Source organism: Grampus griseus (assembly GCF_964374135.1).
Source record: "Grampus griseus genome assembly, chromosome: 3".
Classification (NCBI taxonomy): Eukaryota; Metazoa; Chordata; class Mammalia; order Artiodactyla; family Delphinidae; genus Grampus; species Grampus griseus.
Genome location: NC_139019.1, coordinates 158,411,875 through 158,431,722, shown reverse-complemented (window position 1 = coordinate 158,431,722; position 19,848 = coordinate 158,411,875). Strand labels below are relative to the sequence as shown.

Genomic DNA, 19,848 nt, shown 5'->3' with positions numbered 1-19,848 from the left:
TATGTATATGTATAACTGATTCACTTTGCTGTACGCTTGAAACTAACACAACATTGTAAATCAACTATCCTCCAATATATATTAAAAAAACAAAAATAATGATGCATATTCAAACACATTGTCACTATTAAAATTTTATTATTGAGAATATTTACTATTTGAAAAGGTTTTATGTATATTTCATATGCAAAATAAATGTTAAAGTGTAAAAAAAAAATGCCTGAGGAACTTTTCAAAACGTGCACTTTGTGCTTTTCGGGGACATTCAATGTGGATGACTGGAAGCCCTGGAAGCCCTCTGAGTCTGTTTTATGATCCTCCCCTCTACACAGTGCTTTTAGGTGAATTGCCCATTTTTCAGGGCTGCTTCCCCCACCCCAACCTTGACAGCCTATCCCTCCCCAGGGTACTGGCACTGGCCAGCCAAGCAGGGGCCGCATTGCTGCCCCCTGACCTGCTGGGTGAGGTGAGAGGCCCTGGATCTCAGGCCTGGGGTCTCTGCAGCGGGACGCCGTGCCGTCTCCTGAATCACTCACCTTGGTTGTCACTGAGGTAGCCCATCGTGGCATGCAGGTATTCCTGGAACAAGCACTGCCAGCCCAGCACCCAGGTCAATTCTACTCCCAGGAGGCTCCCTCCTGTCTCAGAACCATGGCATCAAGGACTCCACGTTCTGATGCTCAGTGTCAGACTAGGTGACCATCCGGCCCTCCAGGCACATGAAGGCAATGCACCCAGGTATGCTGGGCTGAGCCTCTGATGCCACACGTGCAAGAACAACAGGGAGTGGAACACTGGGAAGGGCAGAGGGTCCCATCTCTAGGTCACAAGTGACCTGAGCGGTTCTGATATCACTGGTTCAAGCCCTTTGCGTGATCCCCACTTTAGAGATGAGGACACAGAGGCACAGAGAGGTTAGGACCCTGCTCATGATCACAGAGCTGGGAAGCAGTAGTGCTGGGTTAGAAGCCAGGCCATGAGGTTTCAGAGCACACAGAGGATCCCTGCAAACCTGGAGGGAAACCGCAGTGATTTTGCCACCACACTCCCACCCCTCAAGGACTCAGAAGCCCTGGGGTCCAGCCCCGGGTCGGTCCTTGCTAACCGTGTAACTTGGACACCAGTCTCTGAAATACTAAATCTCTTTTCTTTTTGAGGCAGGTGGGTGGGCAGTGACTTGGGTGAAGGGCTGGCTGGGGACCGGAAGACGTGGGTATACACAGAGCTGCACAATGGGAGATGTGTCACCAGCAGCAGAGCTGGGCTCTGGGGCTTCCCCAGGACCTAGGAGTCCTGGGGAATCACACAGGACTCCATATCTCTCTACATCTTGCTGCACCTAAAATCTGGTAAGAAGGAAAGCAGACAGGGAGGGGAACAAAAGTCACACTGGGAGGGTTTGGACAAGGGGAAGCAGAGGACAGGGGTCTATCCAGGTTCCTTCCTCTAGAGATGGCCCCTTCTCGGAGGCCACCATCTACTCCTGAACTGATTTCAGCTGGTCAATCCTCCACCTCCCAGTGTGCGCAGTGCTGTCAACCCTCAGGAAGTGACGAAATAGGGGTAGCCCGGGAAACCTAACTGAGGTGAGTTATACTTGGGAGGAGAAGCAGGGTCAGGGAATAGCCAGGCTCCTTTAGAAATGTATTCTAGGGACAGATCTGTTGCAGGAGGGGGGACCCCCTTCCAGGGCCCAAGAGTGGGCTCTTGTCTAACACTCGGAAATGAATTGTCCAAGGAGACACACGTGCTGACAAAGCAAAAGACTTTATTGGGAAGTGGCACCTGGGTTGAGAGCAGCAGGGTAAGGGAACCCAGGAGAGCTGCTCTGCCATGTGGCTTACAGTCTTGGGTTGTATGGTAATGGGGTTAGTTTTTGGATTGTCTCTGGACAATCATCTTGCTTGGCCCATATTTGGTTTGACTCAGTCCTTCCTGGTGGCACACATCTCTCAGTCAAGATGGATTCCAGTGAGGAGGATTCTGGGAGGTCGGTAGGACACAGGGACATCTGTCTCCTCCCTCCTTTCGGCCGCTCCCAGATTCTTCCAGTTAGTTTTCAGTGGTAGCACGGCATTCATTATCGGGACCTCTTGTTGCAAGACAACTCATGCAAGCGGTTATCACTGTTCCTGGCCAAGGAGGGAGGTTTCAGTCAACGGTTCTGTAACATATCCATCAACACTGGGAAAGAGTCTTTTCCCCACAGGGGGTGTCCTGGAGACCTAGGAACAGGTGTTGACAGAGTGGTGGGATTTTGGAGAGAGCCCCGGAGACTAGTTACTGGCCAGAGGAGGCTGGAGCCCAGCATGGAGTAAGGGAGGCACTACTCTGGTTTACAAAAGACCTCTTTTCTCCACTGGGCCTTCCTGGATCCTCTGTCATGTCTTCCAGGTGGTGGTGTAAATGAGGCAAAAGCAGGAACAGCATCACTCTCCTTGCTTGTGTTGTTAAGAGGTTGCTTCTCGCTGGTCTCTGCTTTGAGCTGTAGATGCAACAGGGGTAGCAGCTGGTGTAGGGAATGCAGCAAGTGTGTAAGCAAGAGTTTTCTAAGAGTTAGAGCAGGCAGATTGCTAGATATGAGCAGAGAAAAGGGGGGTCATGGGCCAGGTGGCAGGAAACCATACGTCTTGTGGTGACAGGGGTCCTAGAGGCAGACAAAGAAAGGTGGCAAAAGTTGGGAATCTCTGGGGGTCAGAATGTAACCTTTTGCTCATTATGCCCTTATTACAGTAAAATTAGCCTTGCAGATAAGAAGTTCCCTTCATGCACTGAAACCATGACACTTCTGATCAAGACCAAATAAGAACTAAAATCCCTCCTGCACTTGGGAAGGTGGAGCTGGGATGAAAATCAGGAAGTATCAATACAATAAACCCCCTCCCCTCCTCAATGAATATTCTGCCCAAACATTTTTACACATCATAGAACCAGTTTACTGAAGGAATTCAGGGCAACTACTCACATGAGCCTGCCTGCTCTCCCTTCTGAGAGTGTACGATTCTTACCGAAACGCAAGTCCGTGTGCCCGACTCACGGTGAGGCCAAACAACCCCAAAACACCAGAGTTTGGAACAGAGAAAGGTTTATTACAGGGCCATGCAAGGAGATGGGTGGCTCATGCCTGAAAAACCCCAAACTCCCCGAAAGCTTTCAGCAAAGCACTCCTATAGGAAAGGTGAGGGAGAGGTGTGGTTAGTTGTTGCAAGCTTCTTGGTGTTGGCTCCTTTGTTCTTTTTTTTTTTTTTTTTGTGGTACGCGGGCCTCTCACTGTTGTGGCCTCTCCCAGCGTGGAGCACAGGCTCCGGACACGCAGGCTCAGCGGCCATGGCTCACAGGCCCAGCCGCTCCACGGCATGTGGGATCTTCCCGGACCGGGGCACGAACCCGTGTCCCCTGCATCGGCAGGAGGACTCTCAACCACTGCGCCACCAGGGAAGCCCAGCTCCTTTGTTCTTAAGGTCAGGTTATGGTCAGGTAAGGATGTTCCTGTAAATCTCCACCAAACAAATGTTTCTTTCTGTTCTGACAGGAAAGGGCAAGGTCCCAAGGAACAACTCTCATCCTCCGAGATCCAGGCGTGGGGGGGCAGGGGCAGTGGTTCCCCTGCCCCAGAGAATTTGTCCAGCACCCAGTCTGGGTCTTCCCACCATCACCCAGGCCTGGCTGGAGAGGCAGATCTCAGTTGGAGGCTCCCTCAGGGCCAGGTCCCCAGACCCTGCCCAGCTGTCATCACTGATGGAGCCAGGTGTCCAGGACCCAACTGGCCCTCAGGCTCCTCAGGCCACCTAAACAGTGCCAGGTCCCCCAGACTGTGTCCCATGCAAACTGTCACTGCCATTAGGTCACAGAGACATGGATGGAGGAGAGGTTCCCCGCCGCCTCAGGGCCTCGGCCCAGGCAGTGGACAGTCTTGGCAGGGGCTCTGGAGGCCTGCAGGACACACCCACAGCCTGTTCTCTGGGCCCTCCAGCTCACTGGGCCGGCTGGAGGCTGGGTGAGCTGGAGGGCCCTGCGGAAGAAGGTTGGGATCTGCCTCTTACCTCACTCTCCACCCGACTACCAACCACTCCCCAGACCATTTGTTCAATGCCCCTCTAACAGTCGCTCATTGACAATTGCTCACTTGGGGGCGGAGCCCACTGCAGCGCTGACCAATGGCTGAATGGTGCTGACCAATGGCTGAGCAGGACCTGTATTACTGCTCTAACCATCGGCCATTAGTCTCCCAGTAACCGTTGCCTGGTAACGGAGTAGGGGGGTGGGTAACAGCATGCAGCAATGGGGGTGGGTAACAGCATGCAGCAATGGCTGTGCACTGCCGCGCTCTATTACGCTATCACTTAATAAATCCTCACTTTGCTTTCTTGGCCTCCATGTCTTGCCTCTGAATTCTTTCTGCGGTGAGACAAGAACCTACTCTCTGCTAATACAAGTGGCACAATGTTACATACACAAACACAAGGTCGGATTTACCATCCTCTAGTTCAGCTTTATTGCTACTGGTAGAGGGGATCCTGGGGAATGTGGGTGACTGCAGTAATAACTGTAAGAGCAACTGCCTGAGATGACAGTTGTGACTGCAAGGACTATTTTACTACTTTAATACACTGTGTATGGAAATTGCTTTAGCTAATGAGGAAAGAGACTGAGACTGAAATCCTTCCCAGAGAGCTGGGCAGACCACATGCAGACCTGATCCCACTACACCAGACTATCACTGACCTACAGGTACTGCTGTAGTATTAATGGACAAGATCTTAGAGGAAACTGGGCCACCCTCACTTCTCAACCCTGTGCTGAGGCCAGGCCCAGAGCCTGCCCTACTGGGTGCAGAACCCCTGGGGGCTGTGAGACAAATACAAGGCTAGTGGGGGAGGGGATCATATCATACTTCCTTAAGAGTGTTAACTGCATCCTTTGAGCAGCTGGAAGCACTGGAGGCAGAAGAATAACAACTTATTACAACTGGAAATAGAAATCACTTGTGTAGTTGCCCTAGGCCTGCCTTCCTAAAAACTACATTTGCTTGTCAAAAGCATTTGTATTTAGAAACATTTCAAGAACACATTAAAGTAGAAAGAAGAATATAATGACCTCTCCTTACACCCATCACCCAGGTTGCATAACTACCACATTTACTTCACCCTGAAGCCGAAAACTTGGCCTCTGTGCACCAGTGCTGAATCGAATCTCAGAGACAGAGTTTTGGGTGAAGTAGAAAAGAATAGTTTTATTGCTTTGTCAGGCAAAGGGGGACACAGCAAGCTCATGCCCCTCAAAACTGTGTGTCCCAACCTGGGAGGATCTGGTGAGGAGTTTTTATAGCAATGGTTCAAGGGTGGGGTTGCTGATAAGATTAAGGTGTATGCAGGACCTGCACTCCTTTAATCTGGTCTCAGGTAATCTCTTGACAAGCTTCTGTGGTTCTTGAGGTTATCAAACTGTGACCTTCTCTCTGGAGTGAAGAATACTTCATCAAGTAGTTAACATCTTCCATTTGGTGGAGGTTTTAGTTTGGCAGAACAGATGAAAGATATTGTTATGTATAGCCCTTGATGGGGAATGAGGACCCTGCCCCAAGGCTGCACTGTTGTTTCTTGACTGCTCCTCCCTTGTCTCAGCAAACACCCCCCCCCCCCCACCGCTCCAACCGGTGTTCTCTGATTAACAACTGTTTGATCCTCTGCCCTTTGAAACTCAGGGAAGGTCATGGAGGCTGAATGGAACCTATTTCCTACAAACAAGAAATGGGGAACACAGAATGGCTTTTATGCCCAGGAGCCCCTCAGGGTCCTGCTTGGTTACAGGACCTTGTCACATTAAACAAAATTAACAGTTATTCTTCGTATTGCTTAATGCCAGATGCATAATTTAATTTTCATAATGGATGTAAATATGTCTTTTTTATAAAAGCATTTATTTATTTATACAATTTTTAAAGGTCACACACCATTTACACTTATTACAAAATACTGGCTATATTCCGTGTTGTACAACACATCCTTGCAGCCCATCTTACACCCCGTATTTTGTACCTCCCATAAATATGTCTTTTAGAGCACGTTTTTGGAATCAGGATGTAAATAAGGCCCATTCAGACCGCTTCTGTATGTACCCCCATTCTGAAACTGAGCAGAGTCCTGTGGGGCCCTCCTGGGCACAAAAGCCTTTCCAGGTCCCCCATTTCTTATTTTCGGGGAAGGACTTAAGCATCCTAGACCTTTCCTGAGTTCCAAAGGGCAGATTCAAACAGCTACTAATCAGGGAATTAGGGAATGCCGAAACAAAGGCATTTGCTGAACAGTCAAGCAACTGTAGTGTAGCAATTAAAGCAGGATCCTGGTTCCTCCTCACGGAACATACATAACAGGGCTTCCCTGCTAGCGCAGTGGTTAAGAATCTGCCTGCCAATGCAGGCGACACGGTTTTGAGCCCTGGTCTGGGAAGATCCCACATGTCACAGAGCAACTAAGCCTGTGCGCCACAGCTACTGAGCCTGCGCTCTAGAGCCCGCGAACCGCAACTACTGAACCCATGCACCACAACTACTGAAGCCTGCGCGCCTAGGGCCCGTGCTCCGCAACAAGAGCAGCCACCACAATGAGAAGTCCGCGCACCGCAACGAAGGGTAACCCCCGCTTGCCACAAATAGAGAAAGCCCATGTGCAGCAACAAAGACCCAGTGCAGCCAAAAATAAATTAAGAAAAAAAAAAAAGGAATATACATAACAGTATCTTTGAGTTCTTCTTCAGGAGCTAAGGCCCCACCCAGTTGGAGGATGGTAACTTCAGGCTGAGCACAAGATTCTTGGAGCACCGCCCTGTTACCTCACCACCAACCAATCAGAAGAAACAACCCTGCAGCCCTCATGCCGAATTTTACCTATAAAAACTTCTCCCCCCAAACCATCAGGGAGTACAGGGTGTTTTAGAGCATGAGCCACCCATTCTCCTTGCATGGTCCTGCAATAAACCTTTCTCTGCTCCAAACTCCGATGTTTCAGTTTGTTTAGCCTCACTGTGCATCGGGAACATGAACTTGTGTTCAGTCACAATACTAGGGACTCCTTCTCATGGTATTTTCTTCTCATGGAAGTGAGCTCTAGAGTCTACTTTTGCTTTCTGTTTCCTAATAATCATTGTAATTGAAAGAGACTGCATTTGCTCGCTATTTATCAGATGTTGTTTATAACTTGTTTATAACAGATGTTGCTTATAACATTCTTGTCCCTGGAAATGCTGAGGATAGAACTTGGGATGTTTCCCTTGTTGACTGTGTAGACTGAAAAAATACGTGCAACCTAAAAGTTGAGAGTTATGTTTTATTTGGTGGAAATTTTTAGGACTTAAGCCCATGAGGCAGCATCTCATATAACCCTGAGAGGACTGCTCTGAGGAGGTAGTCTGAACATCAAAAGATTATTGTAAATTAAAGAAAACCAGATATCCCAAGTTAAGGAATTTAGTGCTTTTCTATGTATGGGAAGATGCAAGAGTCTGGGCTCGCTGAAATCATTCCTTTGATATGCACCTGAGCCATCCGGGGCCAGTATCCTGTGTTTTCACATGCTGAGTTTCCTCACGGCTCACTGTGGGGAAGGGCTGCAGTCTGACGGCTGCTAGATGGCAGGTATTCTTCCCTTCCTGAGTTCCCATAGGGCTCACCAGCTCACCATCTGTAGTGGCTGCATTTGCTGATGAATGTGACATCCTTTTTTTTACTGATATGGCAGGAAATATTCTATTTCTCAGATCCTCCTCTTGGTCCAGAATTCGACCAATATTTGCGAGATATTTCGTGACCAATTTTTGTCATATGGCGCTGGGAGGCTCATCGCAGATCAGGTGAAAGTTCCTGTTGATATGTCACTCCAGGTACTAATTTTTGGATTAGACCCTATTGATAATTAAAGATGTTCTGGATCCTCTGTCTCATTAACCTATTATGATCCAGGAGATATTTCCCTTGTTGTTTCTTCCCATACCTAGAATCACACTATTACAATTTTTCTATGTTATAAATGTGATCTATTTCTTCAAGATGTTTAGCCATCATTAATTTGGCCAGGGGCCTGGTTACACATTGGGTAATGTAAGAGACAACAATCCTATAAAATAGAGAAGTCACAAGTGATACAGCTAGTAACGTTAATGAAGTTACAAGTAGGGATTTAAGCCGTAGCTTCCAGAACCAAACCATCTTCCCAACAGATCACCAAGGCTAGGAAGTGGATCATCTAAGGCAGCAATCTTATTTTTCATGTGTCATTAAATGTGTTACACTGGAGGATTCATCTGGTATGTAAACACAACGTTTAGTGTGAATTATAGTACAGGTGCCTCCTTGAGATGCTGTAAGGATATCAAGGGCCATGTGATTTTGTAACACAGCTTTCCTCATCATAGAGACCTCAGAATTTAGTAGGCTAATAGCCTGGTTACTGTAAGGTCGGATCTTAACAAACGGCACCGCGAAACACGGGAAAGCTTCAAGTGAGCTTTATTAGGGAGCGCTCCCGGGCGAGGTTCACTGGTCCGAGAGAAAGGGGCCAGAGAAGTCGCCCCTGGGCGAGGGTTGGACAAGATTTTATAGGGGAAGAAGGGAAAGGGGTGTGGTGAATCTGGGAGGGCGCAGCGTATTCCTTATTTGGTGGTCTTTTTGGGTATCCTGGGGGACCGTTAGTCCCGCCCCTCGAAAGGCGGGGGAAGGCTGGGCCGGGTTCAAAGTCCCCAGGTCAGTTCCTGGAACTGGGTGGTCCGGAATGTCTCCAGGGCAGTTTCTGGAACTGGGTGGTCCGGAGAATTCCGGTCTGATGCAACCTGTGAATCTGATTGTGTTCCCCTGCCTCCGACCAGTTGGCCTTACAGTTACTATCATTTAAGGCCTTTTGAGTGAATTCTGTTAAGGCTTCAAGGTGGGATATTACATCTTCCAGACTTACTGAAGACACAAAAATAGCTGCTAAGTGATCACACCAGTGAAATACACTCTTGGTCCATCAGGCTCGTATTGATGGTAAATTTGCTGGAGTTGCATCTAGATTTGCCCATAAGTGGTCTTGAGCCCAAGGGAATCCTAATGTACACCTTCCTATCCATCCTGGCGGAAGCCAGGGCCATAGATTGGACCCACAAAGCCATTGAGTCCCATTAGGTGCCACCAGTATACCTCTGGTCACTTGACCCAATTTGTTTCATACCAATCACTATCTTTAAGGGAAATGATATATTGGCATTTTTCATAAGGTACCCAGCCTAATTTTCTAGTGTTATTAGACTGATTAGTATGATTTAATTGTTCCCAGCGTAGGGGGTCCTTTAAACTTAGACGACCATAGCCTGATGTTAGCCATATATATCCATCCCATAACTGAGGAAGGGTCCTTCCTAATAGTCGAGAGTTTACATTTTTTGATTGAAATTTAGCTTGTTCTGATTGAGCTTGAGTAAACTTAAGGTAAATTCATATTTATGGCCAGGGTCAGAAGAAGTATGCGTGATTGGCTAAGTGAGGGGGTCTCATCTAGTAATATCAGTAGTGACCCAGAGAGAACTATAATTTCTTTTTTCTAAAATAAACTTTCTAAGGGCCATCCAATCAGAGCCTTGTAGGGGAGAAACCCAAAAAGGTAAACCAGAAGTACTAGATGCAGGTAATTGACCGCAAGTCCAACAACTGGATTGATTTCTAACATTTGCATAGGATCGTGCCCATGATAGAAAAACATTTGATTCGTGCGCAAGAGTCCAAGAAACCAAGAAGAAAACGTTATGAATCATCATACAGGTCAGGTCCAGCATCTTGGGATAGCTGTCTACTTCTTTTTTTTTTTTTTTTTTTCCCTTTTTTGCGGTACGGGGGCTTCTCACTGTTGTGGCCTCTCCCGTTGCGGAGCACAGGCTCCGGACGCACAGGCTCGGCGGCCATGGCTCACGGGCCCAGCCGCTCCGCGGCATGTGGGATCCTCCCGGACCGGGGCACGAACCCGTGTCCCCTGCATCGGCAGGCGGACTCTCAACCACTGCGCCACCAGGGAAGCCCGCTGTCTACTTCTGATGTTGTTTTCTTCTCATCCTGGCGCTGGAGTTTTTTTCTTATTAGAGCATTGCTGGAAGGTGAGTTTGAGGTCAACAGTTCTCTCTATAGACCAGTCCGGTGCAGGAGCCCTTTTTAGGTGGGAAATATGAATCCAAGAGTCACTTCCCTTCAGTTTTGCTGGGCATGAGCTAGTTGAAAAAAACCTGATAAGGGCCCTTCCATCTAGGTTGGAGGGAGTCTTTTAAATGATGGCTCATCCAGTATACATAATCTCCTGGTTGTAAGTCGTGGGGCATCTGACCTTCATTTGAGGATAGATGACTGTGATGAGCTTCAGAAACAAGCTTAGAATGTCCTGCCAACAATTTAATTAAACCTTTCTAATAATGTAATATAGTTCCCTTTAGTAATATAGGTCGATATAATCCTTTATCCAATCTCATTGGTCTCCCTGTAATAATCCTGAAGGGAGACAAACGATGTTTGCCAAAAGGAGTGGATCTGAGGTTGAGGAGAACCAATGGGAGAGCCTCAGGCCAGGGTGAGGAATAAGCAACCATAACTTTAGCCAACTGAGTTTTCATTGTTCCATTTGTCCTTTCCACTAACCCAGAAGACTGGGGACGATAGGCACAGTGGAAATGTTGCATAATCGGCCAAATTTTACAAATTTCCTTAACAACTTGTCCAGTAAAATGAATTCCTCTGTCACTAGGTAGTTCTGAGGGGATTCCCCTGATGGGAATCACTCTTTCTAAAAGCAGCTTCCCTACTGATTGTGCCGTGGCCCTTCTGCATGGCAATGCCTCAACCCAGTGTGAAAACATACAAGTCATAACAAGAACATATTGATAACCTCGAAAGGGAGGCATCTGTATAAAATCAATCTGCCATATCTCAAAAGGACCTGCAGGTAATGGAAAACTTCCCTGAGAACTATGTAATGGCCTTCCTGGGTTGTATTTTGGACATGTTTTGCATCCTGAATAGACCTTCTGAGCTACAGGAAAGGAAGGTTTCCAAAAATATTGTTTACCCCCTAACACCATCTTATCTGGGTTCCAATGAGTTAAGTCATGAATATATTGTAAACCAGGATATTGAGCTCCAAACAGAAGGCTAGGCTTCCCGTTTGGGCCTATCCACAGCTCTCGGTTGGAGTTGAATCTTTCTCCCTTCTGTATCCAGGTGTCTTTTTCTTTGTCTGGTGCTATTGTCTAAAACCTTAACATCATGTTAATTAAGGTTACTGGGAGGCTGAAAGGGAAAGGCAGTAGTTAGTTGGTCGCTGATAATTTGTGGGACTGCTGCCTTGGCGGTGTGATCAGCTAAAGAGTTTTCTTTTGTCTCTGTAGTGTCAGCCTTTGAACGACCTGATACCTTAATAATAGCAATTGCACTTGGTAGCAGAATTGTATCTAATAACTCTACTACTTTTTTCCTGTTTTTGGTAGCCTGTCCTGAGGATGTTAGAAATCCTTTTTGTTTCCAAAGCATACCAAAATCATTGCCACTCCAAAAGCCTAGTAGCTGTCTGTGTAAATATTAGCAGATTTTCCTTTTGCCAACTGACAGGCTCTTGTGAGTGCTATTAATTCAGCCTGTTGGGTGGAAGAGACATTAGGCAAGGGACCATTTTCAAGGGTAGACCCTGGAGAAACAATAGCACAGCCAGCCTGGTACTTTCCATGAGGTCCTTGTAAATATGAACCATCAGTGAATAATATAAAATCAGTAAAGAAAGCCATTGGGCTCTCTTGAAGGTCAGTCTTAGGAGATAAAAGATTGTCAGTTAAGACAATACAATCATGGGACTTCCCTGGTGGCACAGTGGTTAAGAATCCACCTGCCAACGCAGGGGACATAGGTTCAAGCCCTGGCCCGGGAAGATCCCATATGCCAAGGAGTAACTAAGCCCGTGCACCAAAACTACTGAGCCCGTGAGCCACAACTACTGAAGCCTGTGTGTCTAGAGCCCATGCTCCGTAACATGAGAAGCGACTGCAGTGAGAAGCCCTCGTACTGGCACAAAGAGTAGCCCCCACTCACTGCAACTAGAGAAAGCCCGTGCGCAGCAATGAAGACCCAACGCAGCCATAAATAAATAAATTTATTAAAAAACAAAAAGTGAACAAACAAAAAAACCCCAATACAATCATGCTTTTCATTATCTGGTTTTTCTGGGAGCAAGGTGGCTAGATTAAGTTTGTTACACCTGTAGAGAGTTATGTTTGGTGAGAGCAAAACAATCTCATAAGAAGTTAATCGACTTGTAGAATAATGTGTGTGAAGAGAGTTTAGTCAGGCTTCCACGGAGTGAGGAACAAAGACAGAGGGTGACTCATGACTATCTCCTCTGTGGTCTGACATATCATAGCTGTTGTAGGGACAACATGGAGACAAGGAGGAAGGCCCTTGGCTACTGTATCTAGCTGCTGGTTGTAATATCCTGTTGGTCGGTAGTAGCCGCCATGCTGTTGGGTTAATTCTCCTAGTGCAGCACCCTTGTTTTCGTGGACAAATAGGAAAATGGGTAAATGATAATTTGGATGCCCTAAGTCTGGGGCCTTTGCCAGGAGGCCCTTTATGGTCTCCATGGCTTTAGAATGTTCTGTTTCCCTGCAAAGAGGTTGAGTTTGGTCTTGTTTAAATAAATCATATAATGGTTGAGCTACTAAAGAAAAATTCAGAATCCAGTTCCTGCAGTAGCCTGCAAGACCTACAAATCCTCTCAGTTGTCTTTTTGTTCTCTGGGTAGGGAAGGCCAAAATGCCCTTTACTCTGTCTAGATCAACTAAAAGCCTGTCCTTGGATATCATATGTCCTAAATACTTTACATTAGCTTTACAAAATTGTATTTTCTCTTTGGACACTGTATGTCCTTTTGAAGTTAACTTCTGAAGCAAGTACAGGGTGTCTTGCTGCTTATTCATTAAGGAATTTGAACACAATAGCAAGTTATCTACATATTGTATCAAGACTGATTTATGAGGAAAAACTAGATCATCTAAATCTGCTTTTAATATCTGAGAAGAGTAAGTGGGGCTTTCAGTGTAGCCCTGTGGTATCACAGTCCATGTATATTGCCGTTCATTCCAAGTGAAGGTAAAAAGGTACTGATCATCAGGTTTCCCTGGTGGCGCAGTGGTTGAGAGTCCGCTTGCCGATGCAGGGGATGCGGGTTCGTGCCCCGGTCCGGGAAGATCCCACATGCCGTGGAGCGGCTGGGCCCGTGAACCTATGGCCGCTGAGCCTGTGCGTCTGGACCCTGTGCTCCGCAACGGGAGAGGCCGCAGCAGTGAGAGGCCTGGCCGCATACCGCAAAAAAAACCCAAAAAAACAAAAAACGATACTGATCATCAGGGTGTACAGGGATACTGAAGAATGCACTGCAGAGATCTATCACAGAAAAGAAGTCACTATTTTTAGGGATATGGGACAGTAAGGTTTGGGGGATAGGTACCACAGAATGACAAGGAATAATAATAGCGTTGATAGATCTCAAATCTTGTATGAATCTCCAACCTTTGCCATTAGGTTTTCTAACTGGCAAAATGGGAGTGTTACAAGGTCTGGTGCAAGGCATGATGAGCTCTTTCTTAATGTAAGCTGATAGTGATCTCGGAGAGACAGCAGTGAGCCGTCCTGAAGAGAGATCTTAGTTCCCTGCCCAGGAATTGGACCTGGGTAGCCTGGGTGAAAACCAGGAATCCTAGCTGCTAGACCACCAGGGGCCAGAGGCTAGAAGCAAAGTGGCCCTAGCTCTTTCCCCTGTTTGAAAGCAAGAGTGTTTTAAGGAGGCAAAAGCTGTAAAAACAGGTACAAAGTTTATTATTAGAGACACAGCACAATGTATGGGAGAGAACACAAAGAAGCAATTTGTTTATTTAAGTTAGAAGCGAGGCAGAAATACACACCTCGAGAGGAGTGCAGGTGTCCTGAATGAGAAGCGCAGTGAAGAGGTGATTTAAATCACTTATATAGGACAGTCCTTCCAGGTCTTTGTTTACCTTTGGCCAATTATCGTGTTTCTTTTTTCACAACTGGCTGGTCCCGGGACCCTCCTCAAGATGTCTGCGTAACTTTTTGCTAAGATGGATCCCACCGCAGAGGCCTGTGGGTGCATGTCCACACTTATTATGGGGTGGGGGCCCTCCCTTTTTGACCCCCAAGGAGCCTCCCTGAGCATGTGCAGACAGGGAAGTTTTCCTTGACCTCAGGAGTTGTCATCTTATCTCTTTACTTCAACAGAGCTCAGCTTCTGCCACCAGCTTTGTCCTTGGAGTGTCTGGGTGAGAACAAAGCTTCAATTTTACTCCACTTGACAAACACCGGCTGTCCAGCCCAGGGGCCCATCTATCTCCTATCTCAATAGCAAGGGTTTTATTCCCTCTATACCTTCCTGCCTCAATGGATATTGACTAATATTGGGCGGGGTTTATTGGGGTGTATGGTAAATTAATGGGTGATGCAGAATGTTTTCTCCCTATGTCAGTAGGATTAAGTCCCCATAAGTTTTTAAATACTAAGCCTAGCAATTTTTCTTGTTCTGCATCACCTTTACCATGGGCCGCAAACATTTTATGATGAAAGAAATCTTTTAGGTCTAAAAACCTTTCTCCCTTAGGAGTGAAAGAAATCTGGGCTTCATAAGTTTTTAACAAATCTCTACTTAAACAGGTGAATAAGGGCACTTTCTACTAGGAAAAAGGAGTGCCTTCCTTTAAGTTCTCCTAAGTAAAATTCTAAAAGTAATGGTTTAAAAGCCTTAGTAGACGCATTGTAAACCCCTGACATTTGTATTAAAGTATTACTCCGAGGGAGGGAGCCTTTGATTTTGATAGGATTTAAAATTGAAAAGATTGTTCCTGTATCTATTAGGGCTTTAATTGTTTCTCCTTGTATATTCACTTCCATTTCCCCAAGGGTGTTAGAAAGGAGAAGGGGGAAGCCTCGGGCTTCCCTGGTGGCGCAGTGTTTGAGAGTTCGCCTGCCGATGCAGGGGACATGGGTTCGTGCCCCGGTCCAGGGAAGATCCCACATGCCGCGCAGCGGCTAGGCCCGTGAGCCATGGCCGCTGAGCCTGCGCGTCTAGAGCCTGTGCTCCGCAACGGGAGAGGCCACAACAGTGAGAGGCCCACGTACCGGAAAAAAAAAAAAAAAAAGATTGTAGGTTTAATTCATATGGACATGTTTTTAAGGTCAACAATGTTAAGTATAATACTTTAATTTTACCTAGGTTTATTGAAAGTCAAACAAGTTCATATTTTTTTTTTGCTGATTTATCAGCAAGAAAAATAACTTGATATGATGAAAAATTAAATCTAAATGAGGGAAGAGTTTTGGGGTGAACTCTTTGGGAATAATTATGTTTTTGGAAAGTCTACTTAATAATAGTCTTGTTACCAAACCACACTTGGATCTGCTCACCTGCGTACAGGACAGCCAATCTACTGACACAGGGTTGTGGTAAAAGAAAGTGCAGCATTTATTGCAGTGCGCTGAGCAAAGAATCCAGGTAGCTAGTGCTCAAAAGGCCTGAATTCCCTGATGGTTTTCAGGGAAAGGTTTTTAAAGCCAGGGTGTGGGAGGGGTGTTGTGGCATACATGATCAGCTTGTGGACATGCTACTGATTGGTTGGTGGTGAGGTAATCAGGAGTCAACCTTCTGGTTCCAACCGTTCTGGGTCTACATGCTTGTGGGCATCATGCAGTTAAAACTTCTTCCACCTGGTGGGAGTTTCAATCTCAGAAAAACAGCTCAAAGGAGATGGCTCAGAATATTATCTACAGCCCTTGAGGAGGAACTCAGGGTCCTTGACTTTGTTTAATGGCTAAACTATTATTTTTTCTTGCTTGACTCTTTTCCTTCCTTTCTGTCTTTTCTCACTTTTCTGATTAAATTTATTCTTTGGAGCTCAGGGAAGGCCTAGGAGGTGAAAGATTTTCTACAGACCAGAGGCAAGTAGAGGATGTGGGGGGAAGGGTCTGTTCCCAGAAGGCTTCATAGGGTCCTGCACAGTTACAGTCTATTAATTTTTAGTTACTTGAAACTTTAGAGTTTTTCTCAATTAAATTAAATGAGAATTCATGGAATGTCTAGATCATTTTAAAATCAGATAAAATATGGAAACACTGATTCCGAGACAAGTCTAATTTTACCTATGTTTGTCCTCTTATGAGAGGAAAACTAGAGATGTTTGGGTTTATTATACACATGTCTTGTCCTACACTGAAGAAAGAAATTACCCTATGAGACAATGTATGTTTTCAGAGGTTACAAAGTATGTTCATAAGTTTGCCAATCAGAAAATGCTGCTCTGACAAATAGTTCACAATTACTTGCTTCTTGGTTTTCACTAGATATTAATGTTTTTAAGCTTAAAAAATGTACTATATATGTAATTATTGCTACTATATATGTAATTATTGGTATTATTGATAATATATATATAATTATTGTTGTAATTACAATATTAATATATTGTAATTATTGTAAAGAACGATAAGGGAAGCATTTTAGTATGTTAAAAAAAAAGTAGGATATATGCTGAGGCTATGGATATTTCCCCAGTTGGAGCTAATGTTGTGGCTGGACTGGCCCTTGGGGGTTCTTACTATGAGCACAATGATCACACATTTCAGTAACAACCCTCAGGGAAATTTGAAAAAACAAGGTTAATTATTCACAGATCCTTCAGGATTACACACAGCATATGCAGGGCCACACAGCGAGGCTGAGAGGAGAGAGACTTTATTATTATCTCTGCTACACACTTCAAAGAAAATGATGCCCAACTGGCCAGAGTAATTGGAAAAATGAGGAAGAATTTCTGTTTTGCTTGAACCAAGGTAGATAGTGGTTTAGACAGTGAACAAAGGCATAAGACTAAGACCATGGATAAAGAGAGAATCCTACAAGAGCCCTGAGACAACACTCTGGAGAAAATACTGGAGGCCAATGTGAGGGACCGTTGGGTCTTAATAGTCATCAACATACATGTGTCTGACTAGAATTTCCCAAACCTGGAGGTCACTCTTCCATGAGAGCTCCCAACCCACAAGCAGCACATCTTCGTGCAATGCCTTCCCAGTATTACTGAAGCTGCCATTGACGGGAAGAGGGATTCTCTGAAGCAGAAGTTCTGGCTGGAGGCTCTGAATGCGAAAGCACTGGCCACCATCCCTTTTGTGATCTTGACCAGTGATAATAGTGTGGAGAAGCTGAAGGAGGTTTTAACCTTCTATAGGTTTGCTTTGGGCTAGTTGACAAATCCCTGGAAATCACAGCCAAGGATTTGCTTGTGTCAGCAGAGAAATGCAAGGCAAACTTATGTCTCCCTGTTATCTGTTGAAAAGGGTGATGAGTCCTTAGGGGAAAAATTGCTACATATATGGAGAAACATTGCTCAGTCACTGGGGGAGCCTTATTTAGAAAGACCTTCTATTTGCAAAATCACTTCCTTGATATTGTCGTGAGTGATGCTAAAGCTCTCCTTAAAAAAGAAAAGCTTTTCACAGAAAAGTTGGCCTTGGCGGCTGGCCTGATGGTGGAGTTGCTCTAAGCAGGCCTGAACCACTGCCCCAAGCAAGGACCCCAGCTATTTCCATGCTCCCACTCCTGGGCAACCTCCACCTCAGTGACTAGCATTTTATAAAACATGGGATCCGTCTTCAAGACTCACTTAAAATCTACCTAAGGGGGAAAAAAAAGGAAGGGGATCAGGAATTCTATGCTGAGAAGAGAGACCATCTCTCTGTGACACAGCTATTCTGTGTCCAGGGCTGATCTCACTGAAGTTATCATACTGGCAAATTGCTATGCTCAATGTCTGGCACCTAGTAGGTGCTCAGTAAGTGTTTGATGTCTGCACATATCCACAGTCAATAGAGGCCATTCCTGGTGGTCCCTCATGATGTGCCCATCTGATGTTTCTTCTGGCCGCCTTCTAAAATTATCATGTTATTCTAGAAGCCTCCACAACATAAACATGAGCAGGACGTAAGGTCAGAGGAAGTGAAAGAGGAAACAGCCAAGGGAAAGCCTGCAACTAAGGTAATGTGAGAAAGGAGAGTGTCCTTGGCAGGAATGTAGCCTGGGGAACTTCCATATTAGAACCCTGGAAGATATTCAACCGCCACGTCTGCAGATGACTGAGGCAGGAAGAAGGCCTGTGTTGGAGAGAGTCAAGATGACTGGCAGATTACTAATGGGAGCTCTCCAGTTTGGATGTGATCATCAACCTGAGAGCTCTCCAAACCGTATTATTTTGGGATTTTTATGGAGGCTACCTTCATGTAGGCATAATCAATTATGAACTATATTTCCAGCCCATCTCCTCTCTCTGGAGGATGAGGAATGAGACTGAAAAATTAATCATGTCCTGGACTTTCTGGTGACCAGCCCCCATCCTGGAGCCATCCAGGAACCCACCCAGAGCTGCCTCATCAGAAGAAAAGACACTGCTATTACCCAGGAAATTCCAAGTATTTAGGAGTTCTGTGTCAGGGATGGGGTCAAAGACAAATATTAGAACAAGAGTTGCTCCTGGTGCTCTTATTACGTAGGAAATTACAAGGATTTCAGAAACTCTGTTCCAGGAACTTGTGGGCAGAGGACAATACATATTTTCTATTATTTCACAACCCTAGAATCCATCTGAAAACCGGCTCCAACACTGACACACCGTGTGGCTTCCTCTCTAGGGAGGAAGTAATCACAATACAGTCTCCAAAGGGTCTTGATACAACTCAATAAGAAAACACACAAAAATTACTTCATTAATGTATAGTGCACTATATGATGTAAGGCCTTCTTCATATTTATCCCTCAGAATCTCTCCTCTTTCCCTCCTGCCCACACTCAGTGGAAAACCAGTAATCACAGAATGTGGGAAGAACCAGGGGTCAGCAGACGGCTCCTCTCAATCACTCCATTCAGATAGATGTGCAACAGGCAGCAAATGACAGGGGGAAATTATCAATCAACTTCAGGAAAGGGATGGGCCCACACAATAAGACAGGGACATCACAGAAATACAAAGAATAATAGATTACTATGAACAGTTATACACCAAGAAAGTGAACAAACTAGAAGAAATGGATGAATTCCTAGAAATGTACAATGTCCCAAGAATGTATCAGGAAGAAATAGAAAATATGAACAGATTGGGTACTACTATTGAAATTGAATCAGTAATCAAAAAACTCCAAACAAACAGAATTTCAGAACCAGGAGGCTTCACTCTTGAATTCTACCAAACATTTAAAGAAGAGTTAACACCCACTCTTCTCAAGCTCTTACAAAAAGTTGAACAGGGAGGAATGCTTCTGAACTCATTCTATGAGGCAATATTACCCTGGTACCAAAATTAGACAAAGACACCCCAAAAAGTAAAATTACAGGCCAATGTAACTGATGAACATAGATGCAAAAATCTGCAACAAAATATTAGTAAACTGAATTCAGCAATACATTAAAACAGGGGTCCCCAACCCCCAGGCCATGGACCTGTATCGGTCCACGGCCTGTTAGGAACCAGGTCTTACAGTAGGAGGTGAGTGATGGGCGAATGAGTGAAGCTTCATCTATCACTCCCCATGGCTCCCCATCACTTACATTACCACCTGAACAATCCCCCACTCCCGGTTCGTGGAAAAATTGTCTTCCATGAAACCAGTCCCTGGTGTCAAAAAGGTTGGGGACCGCTTTATTAAAAGAATCATACAGGATCATCAACTGGGATTTATCCCAGAAATGCAAGGATGGTTCAATATGTGCAAATCGATCAAGTGAAACACACATT

General features: G+C 45.5%; 1 pseudogene across 1 annotated transcript; it reads left to right on the top strand.

Annotated features, from left to right (window-relative positions):
* Nucleotides 1–676: 676 nt before the first annotated feature.
* LOC309819943 (interferon-gamma-inducible GTPase 10-like) lies at nt 677–17,607 on the top strand (annotated as a pseudogene). The gene is made up of 3 exons: nt 677–738; nt 1,162–1,213; nt 16,790–17,607. The product of its transcript is annotated as an interferon-gamma-inducible GTPase 10-like (transcript).
* Nucleotides 17,608–19,848: the final 2,241 nt, after the last annotated feature.